Source organism: Danaus plexippus, chromosome 6 (assembly GCF_018135715.1).
Source record: "Danaus plexippus chromosome 6, MEX_DaPlex, whole genome shotgun sequence".
NCBI lineage: Eukaryota > Metazoa > Arthropoda > Insecta > Lepidoptera > Nymphalidae > Danaus > Danaus plexippus.
In genome coordinates this window covers 5,970,463-5,983,550 of record NC_083540.1, presented here as the reverse complement: position 1 = coordinate 5,983,550, position 13,088 = coordinate 5,970,463, and the positions used below count along the sequence as shown (strand labels likewise).

General features: G+C 30.0%; 1 protein-coding gene across 2 annotated transcripts in view; it reads right to left on the bottom strand.

Annotated features, from left to right (window-relative positions):
- LOC116778913 (uncharacterized) overlaps positions 1–11,672 on the bottom strand; it is a 29,918-nt gene extending 18,246 nt beyond the window's left edge. The window contains exon 1 of one of the 2 annotated variants that reach the window (XM_032673002.2): positions 11,464–11,672. The gene's annotated coding sequence lies outside the window, so the exon portion shown is untranslated. Of the gene's footprint in view, positions 1–85; positions 256–11,463 lie in introns of those variants that run through there. The other variant, XM_032673001.2, reaches the window with a different exon arrangement.
- Between the last annotated feature and the right edge of the window lie 1,416 nt (positions 11,673–13,088).

The following is a 13,088-nucleotide window of genomic DNA, read 5'->3' as shown; positions in this document are numbered from 1 at the left end:
TTATTTCATCAAATAAGAAGCGATAGACTAGGTATTTTGTCTTATTGTTAAATACTTAAAGTTGCAAGCTACAACACTCACGTACCACGTGGAAGTTAAGTAGAATATTAAATAAAGATCCGTATTATATCCTGAGTACAATATCACATACACTTGGAATTAAAAACTATAACTTGTTTCGATTTACACATAGAAGCAATGTATTCCAGTTTCGGAATGTAACACAAGTTGAGCACGTTCACTCGTCAAGAGCGCTGGATCCAACTGAAGTTATTCGACGGCCGGCGATGTTACTCGGCAATACGAGAGCTTTTCTATGTAGTTATTATCGATGACTTTATCGTCCATTACTGTTTTGTTCATAGTTCCTGCCGTATATTAGTTACAGTACGCGGCAGTGGAAAGTTTTGAGACAAGATAAAAAAACTTCGAGGCGTCGAGTCGAGCCTGAGAAATATAGTCAACCGGGATTTCTCACACGTAAACAAATTCGATTTAAGAATGAGATTATAATGTCCAGGTGAAATTGTGGAGACGCGCTGGTAAACCCCTGCGGTTATATTTCTTGTAAATTGTGAGAAATATTTTGAAATTGCTTTATAAATTTAAAATTTTCTTGAATTTATATAAAAATCCTGGTAAAAATCGGAAATAAACTTACTTTAATTTCAGTTTTAAAAAAAAATTGTAAGCTTATAACAATATTTCCATAACGATTCCATATTTGGTTTTATTAGACACAACTCTCAAAGAGGTTCTCAGCATTTTTTAGTTTGTTTAAAACGAACTAAAGGCTTAAAAAGAAAACAGTAATATATAAGTTTGACGTATTAGTATTTTTATTTTCAATTTTGTAGACGTTACAGTCCTTTTAGAAGGCTGAGTATATAAATAATTTATAAATAGATTTCTTGAAACAACTCCAATTTAATGGGCCAGATTTAATTTAAATTACCTACCTACCTGCATATAAAAGGTTTATTTGTATAGACTGTATCTTTTCCTCATACATGATTTATACAATTTTATATCAAACATCCATACGTCATATTATTATAATATCTTCTGTTTATTTTCATTTTGGATAACGTGACTATTTCCAGAGAGGAAATATGGAACGAATGAAAGGGGAAAATAAAGGTTCATTGAGTACCCGCTTCGATTAAGCGGGGTCACTTCCGGAGATGTCAGGGGAATGGCCAGCAATCCGATTAACCATAATACTGTGCTTACTCTTCCGTTCAGGACCGTGTTGAGTTAAATATAACTAACCTACTGTATGTGAGATTATTTCTGTGCTAATTGTGGTCGCAATACAAATTGACCGCATTTTAATGGTTAAAGTTTTTGGCAGGTTGTGATTGATGGCGCAAAAGCTATTTTAAGTTTACTAACAGATTTGTAGTTGCAATTTGCTCTAGTATTTTAAAAATAATTGTTAACTATTTTACAATGTATTTAAACAGCAATTTATACTAACTATAAAAACTTGATTATTATCAGCTACTAGCCGTGACTTCGATCATATGTTATAAATAGTAAAATATTTTTTAAACCAATCACAGCCGTCCTTCATAAAGATATTAAGGCTTCGAAGTCTTTTTCATATTTAAAATTTTTAGATGAGTCGCGTAATTATCTCCTCCATGTGTATAAACTCAATAGATTATTTTTTTCAAAACAGTTGTAATATTTGTAAGTTGTACTTAGTAGTAGTTGTGATTCCTTTTAAGTACCTACTACAAATATGCATTGTCACATTGCACACTGACTGTTTCCAGTTATTCATTCATAAAACTGCGTTACGATAATATAAATGTAGCTTTAGAAATAAAAATCTTTAAACGAGATATAGGTATATAGTCGCGGTAAAGGTCCATTCAAAAATCTCGGATGAGCTCGTTTGAACATATTCAACCCGATCAATCATTATCACTGGTCATTGTAAAACCCGTCTTCTTTAAAAATATAAAAATATATATTTGTATAAAAATACCACTTTACACAAAAGTGATTCTGAATATAGACCAATATCAAGTAACTTTCTTTTCTTTGTAACTGAGATATGCAGATTCTTTCTCGTGGGTAACCGATCTAAGAACATCTTAATGAGAAAGGGAAATTCGAGAATCTAATAGTGTTGCTGCCTTTATGCAACTCAAAATACTTCAAAAGAACCTTCCCTGCTATATAACGTTATGTAATACACTCAGTTCTATCATATATTTATTATGAGATCAGTGCACATTTATTTATAAAATGATGACTGAATTTTAAAAAAAAAAACATTTGTTATTTAATATTTTTAATAATTTATTAACTTGCTTTGCATTCCATATCATAGGTGATATGAGTTTAGCAAACTCATCTATTTAATTAAAATTTCCCTGTTTTTCCCACAAAGCTTACATACTATAACTTTAAGATTTCTCTGTGGTATCTGTTTTAGGTAGAGGAAAATATTACAAATAAATTGTCAGTTTTTTTAATAAATTATCACATAATTTAAACCCATTTGAAATAATTTACATCTCTGATACCAAGGGAGAGATAAGATTGGATGTAAGAATTGCATTTGACTTTCATATCTAAAACATAAACCTCTCACTGTGCAAGACTGATATATCTAGGAATTTTAATATATTATAATTGTAGACAGTATGGAAAAAGAAGTCTTTGAAGGTTCCGTCACCCCAAACAACAATTCGTTGGATTTGTGATTCAATATTCTAAGGCCAAACAATATAAACTACAGGAATGTTCATACTTCGGATTTTTGCCATATTTGCATACTTACATGGGAATAATAATATAAGATTAACCACAAAGACCTAGGATCGGAAAGAACCAAAAATCTGTAAATATATAATGACGTCACAAATAGTAACTTATTGGCAATTTATAACCTACTCGCGTCCTATACCGTTGTATGCAGACAACAGTTTTTCAACGACAAAGTTAAGTATATCTCTCATAACTAATCTGCATAGTACACTCGAATTTGTATGGTGTATTTATTTTAATATTAAAGTGCTTACGTTAAACGATAATGTACATGGTATCAAATACAAAACAGAATTATTGTTATTGTCTTGCTTGCCACCTGCACTTTGGCAACCGACAAACATACTTCGTAGAAAGATAGCTAGTCTTCTTTAAAGTTATTCTAGGAACAGCCTTATGTTTATATAAATATTTGCTTATTAAGTTTGTACTTTGTCGTATTCCAATAAAAACAAATAAAATAAAAACCACTAATTCAAATAAAGACGATTTTTTTTGGATTTTACAAAAAAGTTCCAAAGATCCTTAAGGACTATTGTAAAGTGAGGTGACGGATTCATTGATTTTTGGATAAAGTTGGGGAAAGAAGTACTTAAACTCAAGTATGGTGTAAAGAAGAACACTTAGCTTTAGCTCTATATACTTTTTGGGGCTACAAAGAGGCTCGCAATCGGAAGAAACATGTAAAGCCCCCATTATATGTTGTACCAGAAGTGTAACTTCTTTCTATTTTATACGCATTTTACTTCCGTTTGATTACATAAGCTAAATAAAGATTAAAAAAAACATTAATCAGAGAAACTTCTTACTAAGCCGAAGAATTGATTGGTAAAAAAAATATATAAATTTGAATTAAATTAATGTTTTGATATCGCTTCATGTCAAAAAACAGTCTCCTTTTTCATTTTATAAAACAGTCTGCAATCTATTTTCTTATTTGACCTTTTGGCAATATCAAACGAATTCACCCCAGGTTCTCTCTGAAAGGATTTTAACGAGTATTTGATTGTCTATGTCGGTTATTTTCTGAGAGGCGTTAATTGGAAAAACAAGCATAAAGTAAACTTTAAGTATTGTAATGCAATTAGAAATACATGTTTATGTTTAAGTCAACAGATGATTTCTAAACTAACATATCTTATATAAAGTTTATTTAATGTTAGAAAAATAGTAAACAATAGTGGCATTTGCATGTAAGAAAGTTGAAAGTGATAACTACACGTTATATTTAACATGTCAAAAAATATTTTTATGGACTATAAAACCGTCATAATTTTAAAAATCTCAGTTAAGAGGTAAACATTTTATTGCATCTGATACGTTGCTCACACTTGTGTTTAGTGTTGTATTTAAGAAAACATATTTAATACTAGTGATGGAGAACCAGTACAAAAGTATTTTCGTTAATCAGCCAAGATTCCTTCCCTTCTAACATTCTCTTGAAATCATATTACGATTTCAATTAAATTTTAGCAAATTCTAGTCAACATTTTATAAAATGTAACACAACGTAAACCAAGTCGAGTTTTTTTTATACTAGTATAAACGATTTATGTACCCTGATATCACTTCCTACTTGGTTTTAAAAAGATTATATCAGTATGTTTTCTAATTAGCCAGAACTGTTGATCGTTTCTTATGTGTATACTTACATATATGTATAAGTGAAATAACAAGTTTTAAATAATATTCTTGAGAAATAAAGTGCTTTAAATCATTTAATACCTTTTGATTTTAATGACAAGTTTGAAAGTCTGTTCCTTCAGCATCCTCTTCAAAAGGATTTTCTTATGTCCCTAGAGACTTATTTGTTGCTTTTAGCATCTAATTAGATAATTTATGAGGTATCTTTAAATAGGTGTTGTAAGGATGTGGTATATTTATCACGAAGTCACAGTCGAATTTGGTTTTATAAGATTATTTATCCAAAATGCTACATAACTACAAAAATTTTTATTTCAAACTTTATAGAAGTGAATTTTAATATTAAAATCTTGCTAAAATAAATGAGTCTTAATAGTATTAAAGTTCGCTTAAAGTTCAGGAAATATATCTCATACATGTAACTATATAAGATGTTTTCCTCAATATTGTATGTATGAGCTGGAACTTGGTATAAACTAATTACTTAGTACCTGCACGTATCATGTGAATAAATAAATACTAATAAAATATCGTATGTGCATATTTTTTCTATTTTTATGTTTATATAAATTGTAATATTTATGAATAAATTTTGAGCAAAAAAGTCAGAACAAAGAATATTTTGCGAAGTCAGATAAGTTGTTAATGTTATTGCGCAGTGCGACGCTCGATCGACTGATTTAAGCTACGGAAGCTGTTATTGTCAACCTTTATTATTCCTTCTTTGTAATAATTTTGTTTAAATGTTTAAATGATTTTTTAACAAATTAAGAGTTACAACAACAAATATAACAATGAGAAAGTCAATCCTGATAAATTATTACGCTTCGCTATAACTAAACTAAACACTTGAATTTATTTGACTTTGTTTATAGTAGTTTGTGTCATAAACTGAATGAACTGACATCAGTACAGTTTTCCAATCACAAATCAATATAAATGCCTCATCGAGTCTTTGAAAGTTTATGGATGGAAAGTCTTGTTACTATCTGTTTGCTGCTAACTTGTGATAGGCGTACTAGAATAGGAGATCTGGATAGAATGAACTAAAAACAAAATCTATAACAGACAGAGCACTTTATATAGATAACCGATGAATCATATTTGCTTAATAAATTAAATACTATAACCGGTACCCGTCTGGTTTGATTTGCAATGGGCAGCATAAAATGTTTATGTTTTCCTTATAAACGCACGTAGATCCAAAAAAGATTATCTTCAATGGTAATCAACTATATTGAAAGTCAACATGTGACTATGATACATTGTGTAGAAATAGTGACTATGAATCCACTTAACCTAACTATTCGAAGCCTTGTCCGGTGACTAACCCACGGTCCTTAACCTCTCAAGGTTACTATGAAGAACTTAAGGTATACACCTTACCTATGCTTGTTATATCGATTAAATTCAAATTTAGACAAAGAATTTTATTGTATACGTCGTATTGTGGGAGTCTGTTTACAAATGGTGAGTGTTGACATAGTTTTAAATTACATTAATTTATTATTGTCCATTTGTAAGTGTCAAAGAATAAAGATAAGGAATCAAATTGGATCATTTTACATTTCACTGGCATAGCTATTACGTGTAAAGTGATATAGCATTAGATTGTATATTTTGTAATAGTTATTGATAAATACGATTAGAAATAAATACACTCTGTGAGCAAATATTATCGATTCCGAGTTTTATTTTTATACTCTAAGACTAAAATATATATCTAAAATTTTTATATTTTTAATATTTAAATATTAAACCACTCAGTATTTTTATTGTAAAAAATATATATTCGGATTTTACATACATGTCTCATATAGCTTTATAATAAAACGCACGAGTGTAGTAATTAGTGTGAAAGTCCCCTAACAAAAATCTTGGTTTTCAAGCGTTCACAAAAGTGTGTAAGGGATTCCAATGGTACTCTGGTACGACTAATGACAGCTATTTATTGTACAAAGTCTACCGTCGTATGAGAGGCTTTTGAGGTGGACAGAATTAATGTTTAAAACATTTTAAGTCATTACTTTTGATTTCTTGCTTTGATACTTTATTTCAAAAATATGACTCATAAAGTTTAGAAGAAATCTAATTATGTGTGGTTTAGACATTAAGGTTTCGGAGGTTTCATTCACGCTTAATTATTTCTTACTTCAGGTATCTAGGAACATGGAAACCTTTGGTATGCTAATGTCTACGAAAGCTATTACCTAGGAAATGCTGTCCTACTAAACGATGCTTTGACGCCACAATCTGTCCTTCACTAATATATAAACCTTATGTGGGGAGTATCAGAATTAAAAATGTGTTCACAGGAGAGATTTTAATAAGAAAACGTCTAGTTACCGAAATTCAAAATACATTTTTGTGAATAATTTTAATAAATGACTCTTAAATATAATAACTTATAAGCTAAACCCTTCATGTAAACTTAAAAAGTAATTTACATAAAGATTTCTAAGGCTGTCTCTCAAACCACTTATATAAAATACGAAATTATCTCAAGGCATCTTAAATTTTATTAAGATATTTATCAAATGATTTTTCTTATTTCTCCAAAGAAAGTTGACTTCAATTTAGATAATTTAGCGTAAGACCGAAAAAATAAATAATGATACTGAAATATGAAAAAATTAAGATGTTAATACGGAATTTTAGGTAAATAATGTTAAAATGTCCTTTATAAAATAGAAAGCTCTTTCTATTAACAATTAAATAATAAATAAGTATATTTGTAAAAAACAATTATGTAAATTGTTTAATTTCTGTATTCTGGTACAGGATTAGAAATAAACATATGAATTTGATATAATAGAATTCCAATTAAATTAATGAGTGGAAATGATATGTTAATTCTATATGAGCTTTAATTTATCATACATACAACTATTGTAGATTTAGATACCATTTTCAAAAGATAAAATATTTTTTTTGAACTTTAGACATCCGAGTAGTCTGTGTTAATATTATACCACAATTTTTTTTAAACCGGATAATAGTTATTTAAAAAACTGTGCATAACAAAACAAAACAAAGCAAAGTATGAAGTTTATCCCACGGCGTAATGAAATGGTGCGTAAAATTTCCAGCAAAAAAATGAAAAATCACGCCAACATCTACGACTCTACGTGGTAAATAATAATAAAACTACAAGGGAAATAACAATACAATTTATTTCTATCAACAAGACCTTTGTCTACAGCAAAGGATTTCAGACCATAATTATATTTATAAGTTGTGGCTATAAAACTATTAATCCAGATCTGACATAACGATTTCCTGACTAGTATTACACAATTTGTGTAACAGCTTAATTACAACTTCAACAAATAACAATAAAAAGAAATTCCCATCCAAAACCCCGCTTTATTAATCTCATAATAGTTAAGAATAGCGCATGTCATAAGCAAGATTTCTATCTTTAACTATAAACGTTCGGAACTAATGGCTGTGTGAGTGAACCTCAGGTGTGGGGAAGAGAACCTCGACACTGCAAAGTTCAGTGCTCCTTCAGACGCTCTTACAAAGAACACTACAAACAATTATGATCCGCTTTACAACGGAACTGGGTTGTTTTTCAAATAACATATAATCTTTTTTATTCCGACAAAAGTCTAATTTTGATGTAATGAGACCACCACCAATGATTTAAATATTAAGTCGCACTAATTACGGTCAGTCAAAACTAACTCTTAATTAGCTCATTATTAAAACACTTTATAAAATGGAACTTTTTATTTGTTTACTATTCTAGAAAATAATATTTGTAATTATTCAAATAACTTAAGTCGAATAAAATTTAAAGAGAAGTGATAAAATTTTCCGGTTTTAGTCTCTTAATAGTTGTAATATCGTTAATGCAACATAGAGTTGTCATTATTCTGACAAGTTCTTACGTAAATATGTACTTCCTAGTTCAAAATGACCTTGAATGTCATCACCGCTGAAATGGGTTTGGACTAAAGAACAAATGATATGTGCATATTTTTACATCAGCATACATAGCATAGCAGAAGATGAATAAAGCGGTACGTAACTTTGATGTTAAATCGAATTAAAATAGTGATTTTGAACTTTATTTTATAAATAAAATTGGAGACGAAATTTTCATAGATTTTAAACTGGTAACCGATGAGAATTATTCACATAATTTATTTTTAAAATAATGAAAGTCGTATTACGTTAGACAACATCTTTATTATTAGAAAACAACTAATTTATTTTTTATTGGTACCTACATTGATGCGGATATTTGGTTAATATAAAGTAATACAAACAATTTCTAAGTAAAGTGCCACAACTTTTGAGTTATTATTCAATTTTAAGAGAGAGCGTTGTCTGTAAAGTTTTAATAATGATCGATTGAATTGGTTGCTGCTCAAAGCTGATTAAGACCGAATGTTCTCTTTGGTTTAGTCAAGAATTCTATAAAAATATTGAACTAGCCAAGTTCACAATCAATAAAACCGAACTGAAAGTTTAATCAATACAATATGTATTAAACTTTATTTAGCGAAAGTTTTAAAACATATATTACCCACTCATTTTCATAACTACAGAGCTACTCTTGATTTATCTAGAATTTAATGGTTACGGAGAAAGTAATTTAAACTATTTTGAAATATTGTGGAATTTATTTCGATAACCTTTGGTAACAATTATTGTAAATAATCTTGCTTAGCTGTAATCATGCTGCGGAAACTAACGGTCATACTTTGCCGCCCCTTTCTTATTATCAGTGCAGGTGTTCTGTTGTGCAATCTGACTAAGATAGAACAAACATAATTACTTCAAAGTATTAACTACTGTACACTGTTAGGAACTTTAGATATACGACACTGGTATTATTATAAATTATAGGACAAGGTTTTTATTCAGTGTATTTCGTCAACACCACGCTATGCTGGACATAGGCCCCCTAAACTCTGTCACAATTCCCGGTCTTGTATCATTGACTCGGCACATTTAGCTGGCGAAAAATAAGTATATATGGATCCATGTTATGGGATGAAGGAATGAATCAATTTTATATATTTTTTTTAACAATGGGAATACCACGAACCTTGTGCAGTGCTACTTAATGTTGGTATATAAGAATCTAATTAATATTTCTCTAATTACGGTAGGCAAATTTATACTTAGTAATCAGGACTTTCGACTGTCTTATCTAGTCTTTCTCCTTCATAACCTAGTAAGTATTTATTATTTCCTTTGTCGTAAACATCCGCTAGAATGACATATTATCAGCAAACATCGTCGGGAGGACAATTTAGATAAGTAGAAGTTGTATTTGCATTACACAGATAGCATTCATTTGTGTCCGGTTGATGTTAGTATATTAACTGTGGAAGAAATATAATAGCAATTATTTAATATTTTTCGATTATATCTAAACCAAATTAGTTTGCAATTTCCTTTACGTAAATGGTTTTCTTTTCCACAGAAATATTTCTTTTATCAAATTGTCAAACAGCTCTTCACCCTGAAGAGAGAATTTTAATTAAACGGATTAAATCGGTCAGGCAGGCAATTAATTTCACTGATCCGATGTAGTCACGAAATCAATTTTCCTTGATTTATCTGTAGACTCAATAAATGTTTCATAGGCATTCACGATAACGTGGGTCTAATTTATAAGTTAGATATGAATTATATTATTCTATATGAAATTTATTAACAAGGCACTAGGTTTTAAATTGTTTACTATAAAAAAATTACAGAATTTTGTCTATAACATAAATATTTGTAAGATGTTTCGCTAAGACTCATTTAAATATTATGAACACTTCTTATGTGCTGACGGTTGGGCAGTAAGTCTTAAGTCGTAGTACAAAAGTCAAAAAGCTACATTATCCGTTATGCAAACAACGTAACATGCAGGGTGTTCGCCCCACTTGTTACCTGGGTTCCCTGACAGTGTTTTATGTACGTTCAGCACACAAAGCGTCAACGAAACAGTACAATTGCTTAAACAAATTACTGGCATCGCTAAAAGCGCTGACATTGTTTGGCAAACTCAGCCGTTGGTGAGTAAACAATAGGGGGTTACATTGCGGATCTTTTTAACGAGATGCGACATGGGTAGCTTGATATTGTATAAATATACAAAATTATTGTCTTTTGTTTTCATTAAAATTAGACAAGATGGAATCCCTGTGACAAATAGTCTGCCTATTTTGTCTACATTATTTTTACGTCGCATCTGTATTCCATATAAAATGTTTTGCCTTTACATTCAATAGAAACAAATATGACGAATGTATATGTTTGTGCGTGTTTCGTAATTTATTAATGTTGTTATAAATTGTTTTATTTTCCCGAGATCTCTGACGGGACTGTTTTCAATGTAGTATGATTAATGTAAGAATAAATAAAATGAATTTGTTTGTTTGGTTTTCCTTCACGCTATAAAATGTGAAAGGTACAGAGAAAATCATGACGAATATAGATTCATTTAAAAAACGGGGGTATCAAAAGTATCTAGAAATATATTTTCCTATAGAAATTCTTAATTTAAAAGAAAATTATAATGTTAGAAAAATTACAATATGCAATCACATGGCAAGCCAAGGAAGGAGAAATTTCAATTCAAGGGCTAAAGTGGGATGTATTTATTATAAATGACATTTTAATAAAATGCAAGGTTGATCCCGGCTTGCAATACGCATTAATAATAATCATGGATTAACTAGCTTGAACGACCAGAATTATTTGTGTACTCCATACAACCGAGAAACGGGAGCTGTTAATGGGATTGGTAACTCACTGTCGGGGCTCGATGGCAGCAAAAAATAATAACAAACCATCATTTGAGAACTGGTTCCATCAGACGATGTAGTCGCTATACAAATATAACAACTAAGCAACAATTTCAATGCATTTATAATATCACTGGCCGGTAAATTTTGGATATGTTATGTATCAACAAAAACTTATTATAATGTATAGGCTATTAGAACCTTTGGTTTTATTTTTTTGAAGAAGAAGACTCAAACGAATTGATAGGTAAGTACGTCCAAAAAAATCTTCACCCACCTTAAAACAGCAATTAGCGCACCGGTCGAATATTATCCAACGCAAAACCAGAACCGTTATACAGTTGTCACGTTCGCAATATTAACGCTGTAATATTATTAACAATCATTTGATTTACACAAATTCACAACACAGTAAATGCGCGGAGGGAATAAAAATAACTTTCATGTGAATGGAACGTAAACGTCGGACGCTCGTTCCTTTTCGACTGACTCGCTAGAAGTCGCCGGCGTGTTTGCATTGCGAAGCCCCGTAAGCACAATGGTTGGGGTAACTTTACGACTAACAAGTAACACCCCCGTATTGTATAGCTTGTTAACATATCTTATTAGCTATTCGTTAACTGCTTACGAGTCCTATTCGTGCTAAAGTGGCCTCTCGACGAAAGTGCTTTCATTCTGAACTTGTGAAACGTGTTTAAGATTACAACTTGCCAAATTATATAAAATATAATAATGTTAAAGTAAAGAGCAGTCAACAAATAACTCTGAGAAGTATGCCATATACGTTTATATATTTTTTTAGTGTATAAATATATGTAATAATGGTATATAAAGTAATGAGATTATTAAAATCTGTAACTATAATAGTTGTGTTATTTAGAGTCGTCCCGTGTGGTTGTTGCACTGGGGCCCGCCGGATACAGCACATGTGCACGTGAATGTGAATCCTTTGTTTTGACGTCACCCCATCTTTTTTGCATGCATTACAAAACAGTTTAAATGATAAAATACAAAGAAAGAACATCTTTTCATTTTGTATTTCGTTCATAAATCTTATTCAATTTTATATATTTATATGTATATAGATTATCGATATATATTACAATTTCAATCTAATTGAATCCTGTATTATAATTTTGATATGTACTTATATCAACATTTTGGAATTAATCTAAATCTAATTTAAATTACATACCTAGAAAAATATTTTCGTCTTGTAAAACACGATAAATTGTGTAAAAATGGTAAGTTAATATAATATTATGTTATGAGTACATAAAACGAGAAAGTAATTTTATAATCTACTTTTATATCCTACAATACAAATTACATTTTTTGCATATAAATGTCGTAAATCATTATTTACAATGGTTATTTTTAACTACGAACGCATTATCATCCATTTTTGATACGGTCAACCTGTATCAAATAGGTCAAGTTGATGACGGCTTAAAATACAATATTAATATAGTGATATCAATATGGGGCATTCGATATTCCTCCTTTGTTTTGATGTTATAATTGGATGTATTCCACTACATCGCTTACACTTATTGTGACTTTTATTACTGTAATAAAACACATAATGTATGTAATCCTTTATCAGTTTAATAACTTAACTAATGAAACATAAGAATAAAGTTAAAGATATTAAATCAAAACTACAGGAAGGAAAAGATAGACTTATTCTTTTATTGAACGAGATCTAAGACTTTCGCGAGTATTCATTTTGATTGATTGATCACGGGCAGACGAAATGTGATCAAGGTTTCTGCAAAGTAACCGAAACGTAGGGAGTATATAGTTTTTTTTAAATAATTAAATACGCGTAGTATAACCCGGAAAAAATAAGTTTTATTTATTCCGTTGTTCTTAGTATATTCTCCTGTATATAAGTTATAT